The 16,670-nt window shown below is 43.5% G+C and overlaps 1 protein-coding gene across 3 annotated transcripts in view; it reads right to left on the reverse strand.

Moving 5' to 3' along the window:
• The window catches only part of LOC148872383 (uncharacterized), a 78,433-nt gene that overhangs the window by 36,296 nt on the left and 25,467 nt on the right, over positions 1–16,670 (reverse strand). The window lies entirely within an intron of this gene.

The following is a 16,670-nucleotide window of genomic DNA, read 5'->3' on the forward strand; positions in this document are numbered from 1 at the left end:
TTGTTTTAAAGTTGTTCTCAGAGTTCTAAGGGGGTTAAAGATCTACGGACAGCTACTGTTGTGTTGGCTAGTTGGTTTCAGATCAGAACTACTTCGGCTTTGTGCACATACACTGAGAATACAGATCAGGCCTATACTGTTTTGATTGTGATTGGTGACTCAAGTACTGTTTTTGAGACTTGACAGAAAAAGAGTCTAAGATTCAGGCAGAAGGCAGTCTTGGGAACATCAGTTATTGTGGTGTTTCTGAGATGGGTGGTCAGATTACGACCGTAAAGTTTGATGGATCAAACTATTTCGAATGGGCCCAATCAGCTATGATGGCTATTGGTGGAAGAGGTAAATTAGGGTACCTCCTGGGAGATATGAAAGAACCTTCCAAAGGAGACCCAACATATACCAAGTGGATGCAAGAAAACTACTTGGTTATGACATGGTTGTGTAATTCTATGCAGCCTCATATTAGCCGGAACTATTTGTGGGCGAATACAGCTAAGGAGATATGGGATGTTATAAAAGAAACTTCCTCCCAACCCCTTAATGTTGCCAGAGCATATGAATTGAAATGTGAAGTGAACACCATAAACAAGGAAAGAAACCGGTATCAGTCTACTTCTCTACCTTGAAGTCCCTATGGCATGGGATTGATCACTTAGAGACTCTTAAGTGGGAGAGTCCCAAAGATGCTCAGACCCATAGAAAGCACATCGAGACAAATAGAGTGTTTGAGTTCCTGGCGGGACTGAACCCAGAATATGATATTGTGAGGCAACAGATTTTGACTAGAGAAAGTGTGACTCTCTCTCAGGCTTACTCATTTGTACATAGTCAAGAAACCAAAATGAAGGTTATGATGCAACCCGTATCAGCCTTTGTAGCGGCTACACCCAAATCAGGGGGTGATTCAAAAAAGGACAGGAGGAAGGAAGAAAAGAAGGATGTAGTATGTGAACATTGTAAAAAACCCAAACATACAAAAGAGACATGTTGGAAATTGCATCCTCACTTGGTTCCTGCGAAGTTAAGAAACAAGAAGGGCACTGCTCATGTAGCCATGAACACTAATTCAGCATCCTCATCTGGCACAAAAGGAACATCTTTGGAGACCTTAGCTGCAATTCGGGTTGCCCTAATACAGCTAGAAAAAGAGGTTGGAAATTCAGCTCAGCCACCACAGCCTCCATTAGCCCCTATCACATCTGCCTTATGTTGGACAATTCTTGTATGCCCTTAGCTTCAATCAAAATGATGCACTTTATGAGTTATTGTAAATGAATAAAAGTGCATATTTGATTCATGTTCCCTTGATATGTTTCTGTGTAATACCCTTAAACTGGACACTTAATGAGACTCGTGTTAGTTTAGAATGTTCACAGCCACTAGGTCGGTCTGGGGAGACCTATCCTAACAAAGCTGACACTGTGGTGCCACCAAGACAGTTGGGGTTGCTTGTCTCAGCTACCAGGGTGAGACCCTAGGCACATACAGTGTGGGATTAATTGAATCTTTGAACTGGACCAGATTTCCAGTATTGCCCTAGACCTTGGAGATTGATGGGCAAAACTGGAAAGTTACACCCAACCCCTACACTCGATTATGATACTGCACTAGGTGTCAGATTGGGCTGTCTTTGATGTACCAATCAGTGAGATCCTTAGCGGGGGTCAAAACCTGGGTATGTTGGAACAGTATGAGAATTCATCTGAGCGGGTGATCATAGTGACAGGATCAGCCCCTTTGTCGGACAAAGGTAATGATCGGGGATGCACTCTCACTGATGGAAACCAAGACTGCCGGCAGAAAGGTTTACCTGAAAACGGGAACTCTCTCACGGTACCTTGGCGTGAACGAATATGATGGGTAAACACTCACTGGACAGAAAGGTTTACCTGAAAATGGCTCTGAACCTTGTCTAACAGAGGCCAAAGGGAAAACTCATATGATGAGTGGATATGATCCTTCACAGAAAGGTGGTGGGGTTATGCAGCTGAAACAGTTGGCTCCATGCACCCTATGTGATTTCCCACATTTCCAGAGACAACCCGTAGTCTCAGTCACTGAGAAAGGAGGGAAATCTCAGAGATGAATAAATGGAAATGGATCGTAGATTAAAAGCCATATCTATGAAATGAACATGAATCAAATAAGGTTGTGGACTGATGTTTGCTCTTTTATCAGAAAATGGCAAACGGATCTTTTGCAAAGCTTCTTGTGACAAGAAGCTTAAGGGCCCAAACTACAACGACTGGTACAGGAACCTTATGCTGGTCCTAGCTTCAGAAAAGTTGGACAAAGTGGCAAAGAATCCTGCCCCGGAGCGTCCGGGTGACAGGGCTTCTGAGGCCCAAAGGAGAGACAATCTGGAATGGGTGGAGAAAAACTCCCTAGCCCGGTGTTACATCATTGCCTATTTGGACAACCCAATACAGAGGCAGTTCGATCAGATCAAACTTGCCAATGACATATTGGACAGCCTGAGAACGATGTATGAAGAGCAAAATCGTTCTACTCGACAAAAGGTCTTGAAACAGTTCATGACCACTCAAATGTCCAAGGGCCAACAAATTCACGACCATTGTCTTCGGATGATGGGTTACATCCACGAAGTGGAGGCTCTTGGATTCGGGCTGGACCTCGCAACCCAGATAGACGCTATCCTTAATTAGTTGCCTCCTTCCTTTAATCCGTTCATCATGAACTATAACATGAACAAGCTGAATGTCAGCTTGCAAGAGCTCAGCAATATGTTGCAAAGAGCTGAAGAACTGATTAAAAAGGATGAGCCTATATCCATGCTTGTTGAAACTAGCAAAATGGGCAAGAGAAAGAGGAAGGCAAAAAAGCCTCAGAAAAAAGCCACTAAGAGCAAGAGGCAGAAAAAAGACAAAGCATCGGATGCCTGTCACTTCTGCAAAAAGACCGGCCACTGGAAACGGAATTGTCCTGCCTACCTGGAATCCAAGAAAGGTAATTTCGAAACTTGTGTTATAGAAACCAATTTATTGGTAACTTCTGCGTCCTGGTGTATTGACTCTAGGGCTTCAACTCATGCATGTAACTCACTGCAAAGGTTTAAGGTAAGCAGAAGGCTGAGTGAAGGAAAAGTCACTCTCTACTTGGGGACTACTGCAACCGTTGCAGCCGCGACAATAGGAACTGTGGAGTTAATTTTTAGAGAAGGAAAAGTTGTATTCAAAGATTGTCTTTATTTACAAAACTTAAGAAGAAAATTTGATTTCTGTTTCAAAACTGTGTGCAGATGATTATTCTGTCTTCTTTAGTAATATGATTACTATTAAAAGAAATAACAGATTCATCGCATACGGCGAACTGGAGAACGGTCTCTATGTTCTACATCCTTCTCTAGAAACTAACATAACCGAAACTACGTCGGCTGAAATCCCCAAGAAGAGAGCCCGTGATACAATTAATCCCGCACGTCTGTGGCACTACCGACTTGGCCTCATCGGTGTTGACCGAATCACAAGTTTGGTAAAGGATGGTCCTTTGGATTTTCTAATTGTAGAAGATCTTCCCACCTGTGAGCCTTGCCTACAAGGCAAGATGACAAAACGGCCATTTGACGGTAAGCCTGAAAGATGTACAGGCACACTTGACCTAATACATACTGATGTATGTGGTCCCCTGAGTGTTAGGACACGGAACCAACACGTGTATTTCATCACCTTCACAGATGATTTTTCACGATACGGTTACGTGTACCTAATGAGACACAAGTCTGAATCCTTTGAAAAGTTCAAAGAGTTCAGACAAGAGGTCGAGAAACAGTTAGGGAGAGAAATTAAGGCCCTTCGATCAGATCGAGGTGGCGAGTATCTCTCTGACGAATTCAGGGGCTACTTAAAGGACAATGGGATAGTATCACAATTAGCTCCTCCTGCTACACCACAACTTAACGGTGTTTCAGAGAGGAAGAATAGGACCTTATTGGATATGGTCCGGTCACTTCTCATACACTCAGAGTTACCCACATCCTTTTGGGGTTACACATTAGAGACTGCGATTTACGTGCTGAATCGGGTTCCAACCAAATCGGTTCCGAACACTTCATATGAACTTTGGACTGGAAAGAAACCAAGTGTCAGACACTTGAAGATTTGGGGTTGTCCAGCACACGTTAAAAGAACGAGTGCAGACAAGTTGGAATCCAATACCAGTCGTTGCCTATTTGTAAGCTACCCAAAAGGCTTTATAGGTTACCTTTTCTATGACCCAAGTGAGCAGAAAGTGTTCTGCAGTCGAAATGCCCAGTTCTTGGAGACCGATTACATCCTGGACACCCATCGTCAGGAAATTGTTCTTGATGAGGAGATCTCAGGAGCAATGGGAGATGTCCCACAAGTTCCAGGTAGTGACCAACCTAGAAGATCCACTCTGGTATCCAGGCCACCAGTCCGTTATGGTTATGACCAGGATAGTTACCTGGTGGAAACCTTGACTAGTGAGGAGAATCCCGTGACTTACGCGGACGCTATGTTGGACATAGATTCTCAGAAGTGGGTGGAGGCCATGAGAGCAGAGATGGACTCAATAGAGACCAATGGAGTCTGGACTCCAGTAGATCCGCCCTTCGTGGTAAAAGCAATCGGTTGCAAATAGATTTACAAGAGGAAGAAGGGCCCCGATGGTAGGGTTGAGACCTTCAAAGCTCGTTTGGTGGCGAAAGGGTACACTCAAAAAGAGGGCATCGATTATGAGGAAACCTTTTTGCCTGTGGCCATGCTTAAATCCATTAGGATCCTGCTAGTTGTAGCAGCATACCATGATTATGAGATTTTGGCAAATGGATGTCAAAACAGCATTCCGGAATAGAGATCTTACTGAAGATATCTATGTGCAGCAATCGCCACCTTCCTGCAGCCCCCACCTATAGCAGTTCGATCTCCATTCCTTGGGAGAAATCAAGATTGGATCTTGATTCCAATCTTTTGGAGAAAAGATTGGTAGGAGTTGTATTCACAAGTCGTCCAGGTGATTTTTGGGAAGAATCATGTTCTTAGGAACAACACTGTTGATTCTGCTCCACCTTGCACTGCGCCATCTTCAGTGGGAGCAGATTTTGGTTTCTACCTTGGGCGTGAACACCTCCATTGAGAGATATTATCTTTGTATCAGGTATTATCTCTCTCTCCTCCTTTTGGTTCAGATTTGGTTCAGTTTATGATTCAAGAATGATCCTTGAAAATATGATTTTCTAAATAGGGAATTCGATTCCCAGTTGAAGGGAAAGAAAAATTTTGAAATTCACCCCCTTTATTCCGCAATCTTGGGCGTCCATATCATGGATTTCCTATCCCTTCACCTTCGCCCATTCATGTACTCGAGCTTCAGCCTATCATGCCTCAGCTCCAGGTACTACTAAGCCTTGTTGGGTAATAGACTCAGGTGCATCTGATCACATGACTAGCTTGCCTTCACTGTTTACTACTTACCATTTGTCTTCTGCTAGAGATAAGGTATCTATTGGTGATGGCTCCCTGGTTCCTATTTCTGGGAAGGGTGACATCAAGCTTTCAGATACTATGTTTGTATCATCTGTTTTGCATGTGCCTAAGCTTGATACTAACCTTCTTTCAGTCAGTAGTATTACCAAGTATATGAACTGCTCAGTAACCTTCTTTCCTGACCGATGTGTTTTTCAGGACTTGGAGACGCAGAAGGTGATTGGGACTGGTTGTGAGACGAATGGGATCTATCTACTCAGGGAGCGGTTCCATCAGGGAGAGTCAGTAGAGAAGTTATCTTTTGTTTCTCAGAGTGTGAGTCCGGTTATGCTTTGGCATAACCGATTAGGTCATTTGTCTTTTTGATCTTTACAGAGTCTGTTTCCTACTTTATTTGAGTCTATTGAGTTGTCTCAGCTACAGTGTGAAAGTTGTGAGTTTGCTAAGCATTGTAGAAAGCCTTATTTATTGAGTAATAAAAAGAGTGAAAATTCTTTTAATATTGTGCATACTGACGTTCGGGGGCCTTATCATATCCCTTCCATGTGTAGGCACAAATATTTTTTGTTATTGGTAGATGGCCATACCCGTTTTTCTTGGGTTTATCTCATGCGTTCACGAGAGAAGGTACCATCCCTGACCCAAAATTTGTTAGACAGTCTTCTATGCCCTTAGCTTCAATCGGATTTGATGTACTTTTGTTATGTAGTGGAAATAAATTAAAGTGTATGTTTGATTAAAGTTGTTTGGTATAATTTTGTGTAAGACCCTAAAACTGGACACTTATAGAAACTTGTGTTAGTTTTTAAATGTTCACAGCAATTGGATAAGTTTGGGGAGATTTATCCTGCCAAGGCTGATACTAGTGTGCCACCAAGTGTTGGGATGGCTTGTTTCAGCCATCAGGGTAAGACCCAAGGCACATGCAGTATGGGATTGCTTGAACCCTTGAACCGGACCAGATTTCCAGTATTGCCCTAGACCTTGGAGACAGATGGACAAAACTGGAAAGTTACACCTGACCCCTAGACTCGATTATGACACATCACTAGGTGTCGGATCGGCATGTTTTTGATGTGTCAATCAGTGAGATCCTTAGTGGGAGTCAAAACCTGAACATGTTGGGGCAGTCTGAGAATTCATCTGAGTGAGTGGTCATAGTGACAGGATCAGCCCTTTGTCGGACAATGGTAATGATCGGTAATGCAATCTCTCTGATGGAAACCAAACTACCGGCAGTTGATTACGGTTTCAAAAGATTTGCAAAAGGTTTTAATTCCCGGGATCCATGTGAGTAGAGTGCGGCATTGTTCCTTGCAGCCGAGAGAGAGGTCTTCTCTTGTCAGGCAGTGCTTGATCATTAAGGGCTGAGAGGTTAAGTGTAAGACCATTTAGGATAATACCTGATGGGCTAATCTTGCACCTGCCCACAGTCCTTGGGTATTTATAAGATGGCTTGGACTAGGGACCACTTAATGTAAGTGTTGGGCCTATAGGGTCCATGTGATGGGCTCAAGGGGGTCATTGAGTCTTTCAGTGAATTCGGTTGGGCCTTGTAACAAAGGCTGGGCCGAACCCATGTGGTTGGTGTGTAGATCAATGCTTGGGTCCCATGCCATACAAAGAAGCCCAACTGGGCAGCAGATTGGAAACTGGTTAAACACTGAACACTTAATGGGCCAAAAGCCCATTTCGAACTGGGCTGATATGATCACCAGTTCATGGGGCGAATCTGAGATTAATGTTAGTAAAAGGATTGGGTATTTAACCTTATCCACTCTAAGAGACAAAATTCAAATTAGATTTGAATCTGGTAACCTCCTGATAAGATCAGGAGTTAACTAACTTAATCTACAGATAGGATTAAGATTACCAATATCCAAATACTGATTTGGATTGGGATAACTCCCAAAATATTGGGAGGTTTCTTAATCAAGAAGAAAGAGGAGAAAACCCTAGCAGAAATATCAGATTTCGAACTAGGGGTTTGAGTAAGCAAGAAACACATCCTGCATTATTGAGATTAGATCTCTCACAGACTCCAGAGAGAAGAGACAGTTCTGCCCTCTTCGTCCCTGGACTTCTCCTCCTTTAGCCACCGCCACTCCCTGTTGGAAGATTGGATCTTTGCAGCAACAGGAAGTCAAGAAAGCAGTTCTTGACAATAGTCTTGCAAGAAAGACAAAAGGATTCGGTGTTCAAGGTTTCCAGAGGGTTCTTGTGAAGAATCCAATGTGTAGGACGCACCCTGCTGGTTCCGTTCCATCCACAGTTGTGTCATCTTCAATAGGAGCGGATCTTGGTTCAGATCTGGTTTAATTATGGTTCAAGTAGAATACTTGAATAATGTATTCTAAATTTTTGAAATTCGCCCACAAATTCCGCACATTTCCTGGCGTCCATTAGATGGATCCTACCATTCTTTCAAAATTTTCACCAAATGATCCTAACCCAATTTGATGCCAAGATCAAAGTTCTTCGATCTGATAACGCAAAGGAATACTTTGCCAAATCATTGGCATCTTATTTTCTTCATCATGGGGTTATCCACCAGAGCTCTTGCCCTCATACACCTCAGTAGAATGGAGTTGCCGAGAGGAAGAATAGGCACATTTTGGAAGTGTCTAGAAGCCTCATGTTTACTTCCAATGTCCCCATTCGCTTCTGGGGGATGCTATCCTCACAGTGGTATATCTTATTAATCGGGTCCCTTCCAGGGTCCTTGATATGCGATCTCCTTTTTCGCTTCTACACCCACATAAGGACTTGTTTTCTATTCCCCTTAAGACATTCGGTTGCACTTGCTTTGTTCAGCTTCTCGGACCCCATCCCTCCAAGTTCAAACCCAAAGCCTCCAAATGCATCTTCCTTGGTTATGCACAAACTCAAAAGGGTTATTGCTGTTATGATCCTGTCTCCGGGAGGAAGTTTGTTTCCATGGATGTCACTTTCTTTGAGGGGACACCCTATTATCCTCGGGTTGCCCCTCAGGGGAGAGTAGTGAGAGTGGGGGTTTGAGTTCTTGTCTTCAGGGGGAGAGCAATGAGAGTGGGGCAGTTCCTTTACCTATTCCATTGGGTGATGAGAACTGCAATGGTGAGGGTGGTCAGAGGGATCAAGAGTTGAGGGAAAGCTGCAATGGTGAGGGTGGTCAGAGGGATCAGGAGTTGAGGGTTTATCACAGGCGGTGCAGGCAGGTTGATCCTGATCATCAGCAGTCCAGACCAGCTCCAATCTCATATGCAGCTCCAGGTCCAGATACTTCAGTCCCAGAGCCCACAGAGACTTCCCCTACAGATGATCTTGACCTTCCAATTGCAGTCCGTAAAGGGAAACGACATTATACCACATCCACAGCCCACTGTATTTCCCATTTTTATCCTATGATCGTCCATCTCCAACCTACAGGTCCTACCTTAGCTCCATTTCCAATGTCCCTATTCCAAGAACAGTGCAAGAAGCCCTATCCGTCCCTAAATGGAAAGATGCAATGCAAGTTGAGATGGATGCTCTGTTGAAGAACAACACCTGGGAGGCAGTTGATTTGCCAAAAGGAAAGAAACCAGTTGGATGCAGATGGGTATTTAAGGTGAAGCATAATGCAGATGGATCTATTGAGAGGTACAAAGCTCGGTTAGTTGCAAGAGGGTTTACACAGACTTATGGCATAGATTACTTGGAGACATTTGCACCGGTAGCCAAGATGACTACTATTCGACTTCTCTTGTCCCTTGCAGCAAGTCACACCTAGCCTTTATACCAAATGGACGTGAAAAATGCCTTTCTGAATGGAGATCTGCAGGAAGAAGTTTACATGCGTTTGCCTCCTGGCTTCTATAATGCAGAAGTAGGTAAGAAGGTCTGCCGGCTCAACAAGGCTTTGTATGGTTTGAAACAGTCACCTAGGGCTTGGTTCGATAGATTCAAACTAGCACTTGTGAAGTTTGGATATGTACAGGCCCAATCAGATCATACCCTATTCATCAAGAGGGTGGAGTCCTCTTTGACACTGTTGGCAGTATATGTTGATGATATTGTGGTCACAAGGAATGATAGTCATGAGATTGAGTCTCTTAAACAGCTTCTTCACCAAGAATTTGAGGTGAAGGACCTTGGTGTACTTCGGTATTTTTTGGGTATTGAGGTTGCTAGATCCAAACAGGGGATCTTTATATCTCAGAGGAAATATGTCCTAGACCTGTTGGCAGAAACTGGAAAGTTAGGTGTCAAACCTGCAGATACACCAATTGAACAGAATCACAGGATTAGTGCCGAAAGTGGGGAGCTTCTTGAAGACAAAGTTATGTTCCAGCAACTGGTAGGAAAGCTCCTATATCTCTGCCTTACTCGGCCAAATATTACTTATGTTGTTAGTGTTGTCAGCCAGTACATGCATTCTCCCAGAACCACACATCTTCTTGCGATAGAAAGAATCTTAGCTTACTTGAAGAGATGCCCAGGTAGGGGTATACTTTTCAAGAACAACAATCACATGAAGGTGGAGGTTTATACTGATGCAGATTGGGCTGGGAGTGTTGATGACAGAAGGTCTACCTCGGGATATTGTGCCCTTGTGGGAGGAAACCTTGTCTCCTGTAGAAGTAAGAACAAAGTGTTGTCTCCCGGTCAAGTGCTGAAGCAGAATACAGGTCCATGGCCAATGGAGTGGCTGAAATCCTATGGCTAAGATCTCTACTTGAGGAGTTGGGTATTGAGTATGAGAAACCCCTGATGCTGTACTGTGATAGTCAAGCCGCCATTAATATAGCACATAATCCAGTAAAGCATGATAGAACCAAATACATTGAAGTTGACCGTCATTTTGTGCGAGAGAGGGTCTCATCTCAAGAAGTATGCCTCCCTTACATCACATCCAGTATGCAACTAGCAGACATTCTTACTACAGTCGTATCAAGAAAGAAGCTAGAGGCGGATCTATCCAAGTTGGGAATGATGAACATATACTCCCAACTTGAGGGGGAGTGTAGAGAACAGTGATGTGGGCCCCACAGCTGTGGTCCCACTCTGTCCGTAGGGTACAATGTATCTAGTCACAGCTGTGGTTATTTTTCCGTTCTGTTATTTCTAGTTTCAGTTTTATATTGTTTGTTATTTGTTAGCAATTATGATGTAAACACCAAGGGCAGATATGTCCTTTCATGTAACTAGCATAACCTATATATATTAACTTAAAGTGGCGGCGGCAGAATATTGACATTCTGTTCTCCTAATATTTTGTGTTCTATTGCTCTCCCATCACTCTTTCTTCTACATCTTCTTCACATTCTCTTCTCATCGAACCTGAAATCTCTTAGTAATCAAGACTGAATAGCAGTCTTGACAACCTACACTATCAAAATCTGATCTACTATTTGTCTGCCTTGTACAAACGCACCTTGAGCTTGACTAATTAGAGAGGGAAGTACCGCTTTAATCCTCAAGGATAAGACCTTAGCCAAAATTTTGTAAACACTAGTCACCAAGTTGATTGCTCTGAAGTCCTTAGGATGCTTAGCGACAGCCTTCTTGGGAACAAGAGCTACAAAAGTAGCATTGACTCCAGGGCAAACAACATGATTATCCTCAAACTCCCTGAAGACCTCAAATAAATCATTTTTTAACTATGTCCCAACAATCTTGATAAAAGGCCATCGTGAATCCATCTGGCCTAGGAGCCTTAGATCTATCCATTAAGAAAACTGCTTATTTGATCTCTTCCTCAAAATTTCTTTCTAGTTGTCCCCTCTCCCTCTCAGAAAGACGTAGCCAATCTAGACCATCCACTTCCACCCTACAATCAAGACGTCTTCTCAGAATTGACTTAAAATGATCTACAAAGCATCTGGCTATCTCTTCTTGAGAGGAGATTTCCTCTCCACCAATCTCAAGTTGTCCTACAAAATTTTTCCTCCTCCCATTGGCCATCGTATGAAAAAATTGTGTTCCCATCTCCTTCCTTGATCCATTTAAACCTTGATTTTTGCCTCCATGAATTCTCTTCTCGCAGCAGGACCTCTTCTAATTCCTTTTAAATTCCATCTCAACTCTCGTTCTTGTGCATTCATAGTCCTTTGGGATTCCTTTTTGTCCAATTCTTCAATCCGAGTCAACAAGGAAGATTTTAAATCCTCTAACCTCCCAAATTGGTCCCTATTCCAGGCTTTCAATTTTGTCCTCAAGTTCCTTAGTTTTCTATGAAAACTATCTCCTTTCCACTTCACTCCCCCTTAGATCTTCACTCCACCAACTCTCAATATTTTTTACAAAGTCTAGGAGAGTCAACCACATATTCTCAAATCAAAAGGGTCTAGGTCCAGAGTCTAATGGTTCCTCTCCTAACTAGATAGGGCAGTGATCCGAAGTTGGACCAGGTAAAATTGATTCTCCCAGGCTTCATTGAACAAGAATCTATCTAGCTTCGAACATGTTGGGTTCTCCTGAAAGTTGGACCAGGTAAAATTGGCTTGCAAAAGAGGAATCTCCTTCAGCTCACAAGAGTTAATAAAATCATTGAATTTCCTCATGCTGGTAGTGATGGATTGATGAGGGTTATTTGACTCTGTTGTGAACCGAATAACATTGAAATCTCCACCTAAGCACAAGGACTTTCCCATAACCCTTGAATGCCATACACTCCTCCCACAATTCATTCCTCTCTCTGTAATTATTGGGCCAATACACATTGGTTAGCAGCCAAGTAAAATCACCCTCCACCATTTTGAATTTCAGAGACACAGAGAAGTTACCTACTAATTCCTCAAGTGCTTCTACCACATCTTCTTTCCACAAGGTAATTATCCCCCCTGAAGCTCCCCAAGAGGGAGTTGAAGCCCAACTAATCCCTCTTGATTTCCACACATTTCTAGCCTACCTTCTATCCATCCCTTCTAATTTTGTCTCTTGTAGCATAACCACATCAGGCCTTTCCCTTCTAAGCATCTCTTTCATTAGTCTTCTCTTCCTTGCACTTCCTAAGCCCCTCACATTCCAGCTTATGATTTTCATTAGGAAATAGTAGAACTCCCTCCCAAACACCCTTACCCCCCTTTACTTGAGACCCTTTCTTCTCTCCCCTCGACAATTAAACTCAATATCACCCTCAATATCTGAGATTAGCCTTTCCACCTCTGATCTTTTCTTTTTTTTCCTACTTTTATCTACTCCAGCACTTCTAAAGCTCTCTCTATTCCCCTCCTTCTGTTCCAATTTTGTAGGGGTAACCTCCATTTGCTCTTCTTTCTCTTTATAATCCTCCAAGAGAGCACAAATCCGCTCCCATATTCTCTCTAATTCTTCTTCCTGCTTCCTTTTTGATAAAGACTTCCCCTCCTCTTCTCCACAACCCTTAGCCACATTCCCACTCTCCCCTCCATTGGCCATTCCTTCTGGCTAAGAGGCCGAAGTACCTGTCGCAGGCATAGGACCCTTGTTAGTACCAGTAAACAAATCCACAGGCATACCTGACTCAAAGGGAACTGGCAGAGTGGGAACAGGGGCAGAAAATGCTATCGGAGGTATCGAATCTAGGTCTGGTTCCCCTGATTGATTGATCTTTGGAAGTTGTTTAGGTTCAATCAAATCTGTATTAACCAATGCAGCCAAAGCTACCTTTGAGGGTTGCCCCCTAACCGGTGATTCTGCGTGGAACGACAGTAATGGACCTTTACTAAAGCTAGAAAATGAGGTCCAATCATCTGAGAAGGACCAAGATAATATACAAAAGGTGATAGGCCAATTCCCAGAAGTCTTTACAGACCTAGACCAGCTTCCACCAAACAAGTTCCAAGACCACCGTATACCTCTAATTCCAGGGGCAGCCCCTACTAACATGCGGCTCTACAGAAACCCCCATTTCCAAAAAACTGAGATTGAGGGGCTCGTGAAGGAGCTCCTACACAAGGGATGGATACAGCCTAATGCAAGCCCATTTTTGTCCCCAATGCTCCTTGTAAAGAAGAAAGATGGGTCCTGGTGTTTTTGTGTAGATTACCAGGCCCTGAACCATATCAATCAAGGATAAGTTCCCGATCACGGTTGTGGATGAGCTATTAGATGAGCTGGGGCAAGCCAAGTATTTTTCCAAAATAAACCTCCGATCCGGCTATCACCAAGTACGGGTCCACTCTGAAGATGTATACAAGACAGCCTTCAGAACCCATGGTGGACACTATGAGCTCCTAGTTATGCCGTTTGGGCTGTCCAATGCCCCTTCTTCTACCTTCCAGGCTATCATGAATGATGTCTTCAGGCCCTACCTCCGGCGTTTTATTTTGGTCTTCTTTCATGACATTCTGGTATACAGCAAGGATTAGAATTCACACCTCCAACACTTGGAACAAACACTGAGCTTGCTGAAACAGCATCAACTGTTTGCCAAGCTTTTAAAATGTGTTTTTGGGCAGACTGAAGTCCATTATTTGGGCCATGTGGTTGCAGCTGACGGGTCATGGCTGACACAGAAAAAATAAATTGTATACAAGACTGGCCCAAACCCAAAACAGTCAAAGCCCTACGCGGGTTTTTGGGCCTTACCAGCTACTACCGGAGATTCATACGCAACTATGGGTCACTAGCAGCCCCATTAACTGGGTTTCTCAAAAAAGACTGCATCACTGGGACGGAGCAGGCCCAGAAGGCTTTTGATTCTCTAAAGCAGGCAATGATCAGCCCACCAGTCCTAACCTTACCAAATTTCGAAGAGACCTTCGTGGTTGAATGTGATGCATCAGGTGTGGGAGTTGGAGCGGTGCTCATGCAAAATGGAAGGTCCATATCTTATTTCAGCAAGGCCCTCTCCACTAGAGCCCAGAATCAGTCAATATATACAAAGGAGATGGACACAGCCTAATGCAAGCCCATTTTTGTCCCCAATGCTCCTTGTAAAGAAGAAAGATGGGTCCTGGTGTTTTTGTGTAGATTACCAGGCCCTGAACCATATCAAGTCAAGGATAAGTTCCCAATCACGGTTGTGGATGAGCTATTAGATGAGCTGGGGCAAGCCAAGTATTTTACCAAAATGAACCTCCGATCCGGCTATCACCAAGTCCGGGTCCACTCTGAAGATGTATACAAGACAGCTTTCAGAACCCATGGTGGACACTATGAGCTCCTAGTTATGCCGTTTGGGCTGTCCAACGCCCCTTCTACCTTCCAGGCTATCATGAATGATGTCTTCAGGCCCTACCTCCGGCGTTTTATTTTGGTCTTCTTTGATGACATTCTGGTATACAGCAAGGATTGGAATTCACACCTCCAACACTAGGAACAAACATTGAGCTTGCTGAAACAGCATCAACTGTTTGCCAAGCTTTTAAAATGTGTTTTTGGGCAGACTAAAGTCCATTATTTGGGCCATGTGGTTGCAGCTGACGGGTCATGGCTGACACAGAAAAAATAAATTGTATACAAGACTGGCCCAAACCCAAAACAGTCAAAGCCCTATGCGGGTTTTTGGGCCTTACCAGCTACTACCGAAGATTCATACGCAACTATGGGTCACTATCAACCCCATTAACTGGGCTTCTCAAAAAAGACTGCTTCACTTGGACGGAGCAGGCCCAGAAGGCTTTTGATTCTCTAAAGCAGGCAATGATAAGCCCACCAGTCCTAACCTTACCAAATTTCGAAGAGACCTTCGTGGTTGAATGTGATGCATCAGGTGTGGGAGTTGGAGCGGTGCTCATGCAAAATGGAAGGCCCATATCTTATTTCAGCAAGGCCCTCTCCACTAGAGCCCAGAACCAGTCAATATATACAAAGGAGATTATGGCAATAGTACTGGTAGTCCATAAATGGCGACCATACTTGTTGGGTCAAAATTTTACAATCCGGACGGATCAGAGAAGCTTGAAGTATATATTGGACCAAAAGACTCTCACTCCAGATCAGCAAAAATGGATAATGAAATACACAGAAACATACCAAGGGAACATGAATCAAATATGTACTTTTATTCATTTACAATAAACTCATAAAGTACATCAATTTTGATTGAAGCTAAGGGCATACAAAACTGTCTAACATATCCCTGAACTTCATCACCGGTCTTCCACCCTCTGGGGGCAAGACGGTGATTTTGGTGGTGGTCAACAGGCTCTCTATGTATGGACCAGATTTCCAATATTGCCCTGAACCTTGGAGATTGATGGGCAAAACTGGAAAGTTACACCCGACCCTTAGACTCGATTATGATACTACACTAGGTGTCGGATCGGGCTGTCTTTGATGTACCAATTAGTGAGATCCTTAGCGGGGTCAAAACCTGGGTATGTTGGGACAATCCGAGAATTCATCTGAGTGGGTGATCATAGTGACAGGATCAGCCCCTTTGTCGGACAAAGGTAATGATCGGGGATGCCCTCTCACTGTTGGAAACCAAGACTGCCGACAGCCGATTTCAACCGTTGAAATTTGTTTTGCAAAATATATTTTATATGAGATATAAAAGTATATATATTATGGTTTCTAAAATGTTTGCAAAATGGTTTTAATTCCCGGGATCCATATAAGTGGAGAGTGCAACACTATTCCTTGCAGCCGAGGGAGAGGTCCTCTCTTGTCGGGCAGTGTATGATCATTATGGGCTGAGAGGTTAAGTGTAAGACCATTGAGGATAATACCTGATGGGCTAATCTTGCATCTGCCCACAGTCCCTGGGTGTTACAAGGTGGTTTGGCCCAGGGACCACTTAGGGTAAGTGTTGGGCCCATAGAGCCCATTTGATGGGTTTCAGGGGGTGCACTGTCTTTAACAGTGTATTCGACCAGGCCTTGTAACAAAGGCTGAGCCGAACCCATGTGGCTGATGTGTAAATCAATGCTAGGGTCCCACGCCATACAAGGAAGCCCAACTGGGCAGCAATTAGGAAGGTTAAGTAAACACATAAGCTTAATGGGCCTAAAGCCCATTTCGAACTAGGCTATTAATTTAGTTAATTAAAGGGGCGAATTCAGAGATGGATTAGCAGTTAGGATAGGGTCTTAATCCTATCCACTCAGAGAGTCCAGATCTGAATGTGATTCAGATCTAGAAACCTCCTAATGGGATTAGGATAAAGCTAATCTAATCTGCAGATAAGATAAGGGTTTAACCTTATCACTAGAAGAGAAGGCTGATCCAAATATGATTTAAATAAGCACCTCCTAATGGGATTAGGAGCTCATCTTTTCAAGTTAACAAAAGGAAGGAGGGGGCAGCAGCCTAGAG

The sequence above is a fragment of the Nelumbo lutea genome, chromosome 2, assembly GCF_056320005.1.
Source record: "Nelumbo lutea isolate HS-2025 chromosome 2, American lotus-T2T, whole genome shotgun sequence".
In the NCBI taxonomy this organism is placed as follows: Eukaryota; Viridiplantae; Streptophyta; class Magnoliopsida; order Proteales; family Nelumbonaceae; genus Nelumbo; species Nelumbo lutea.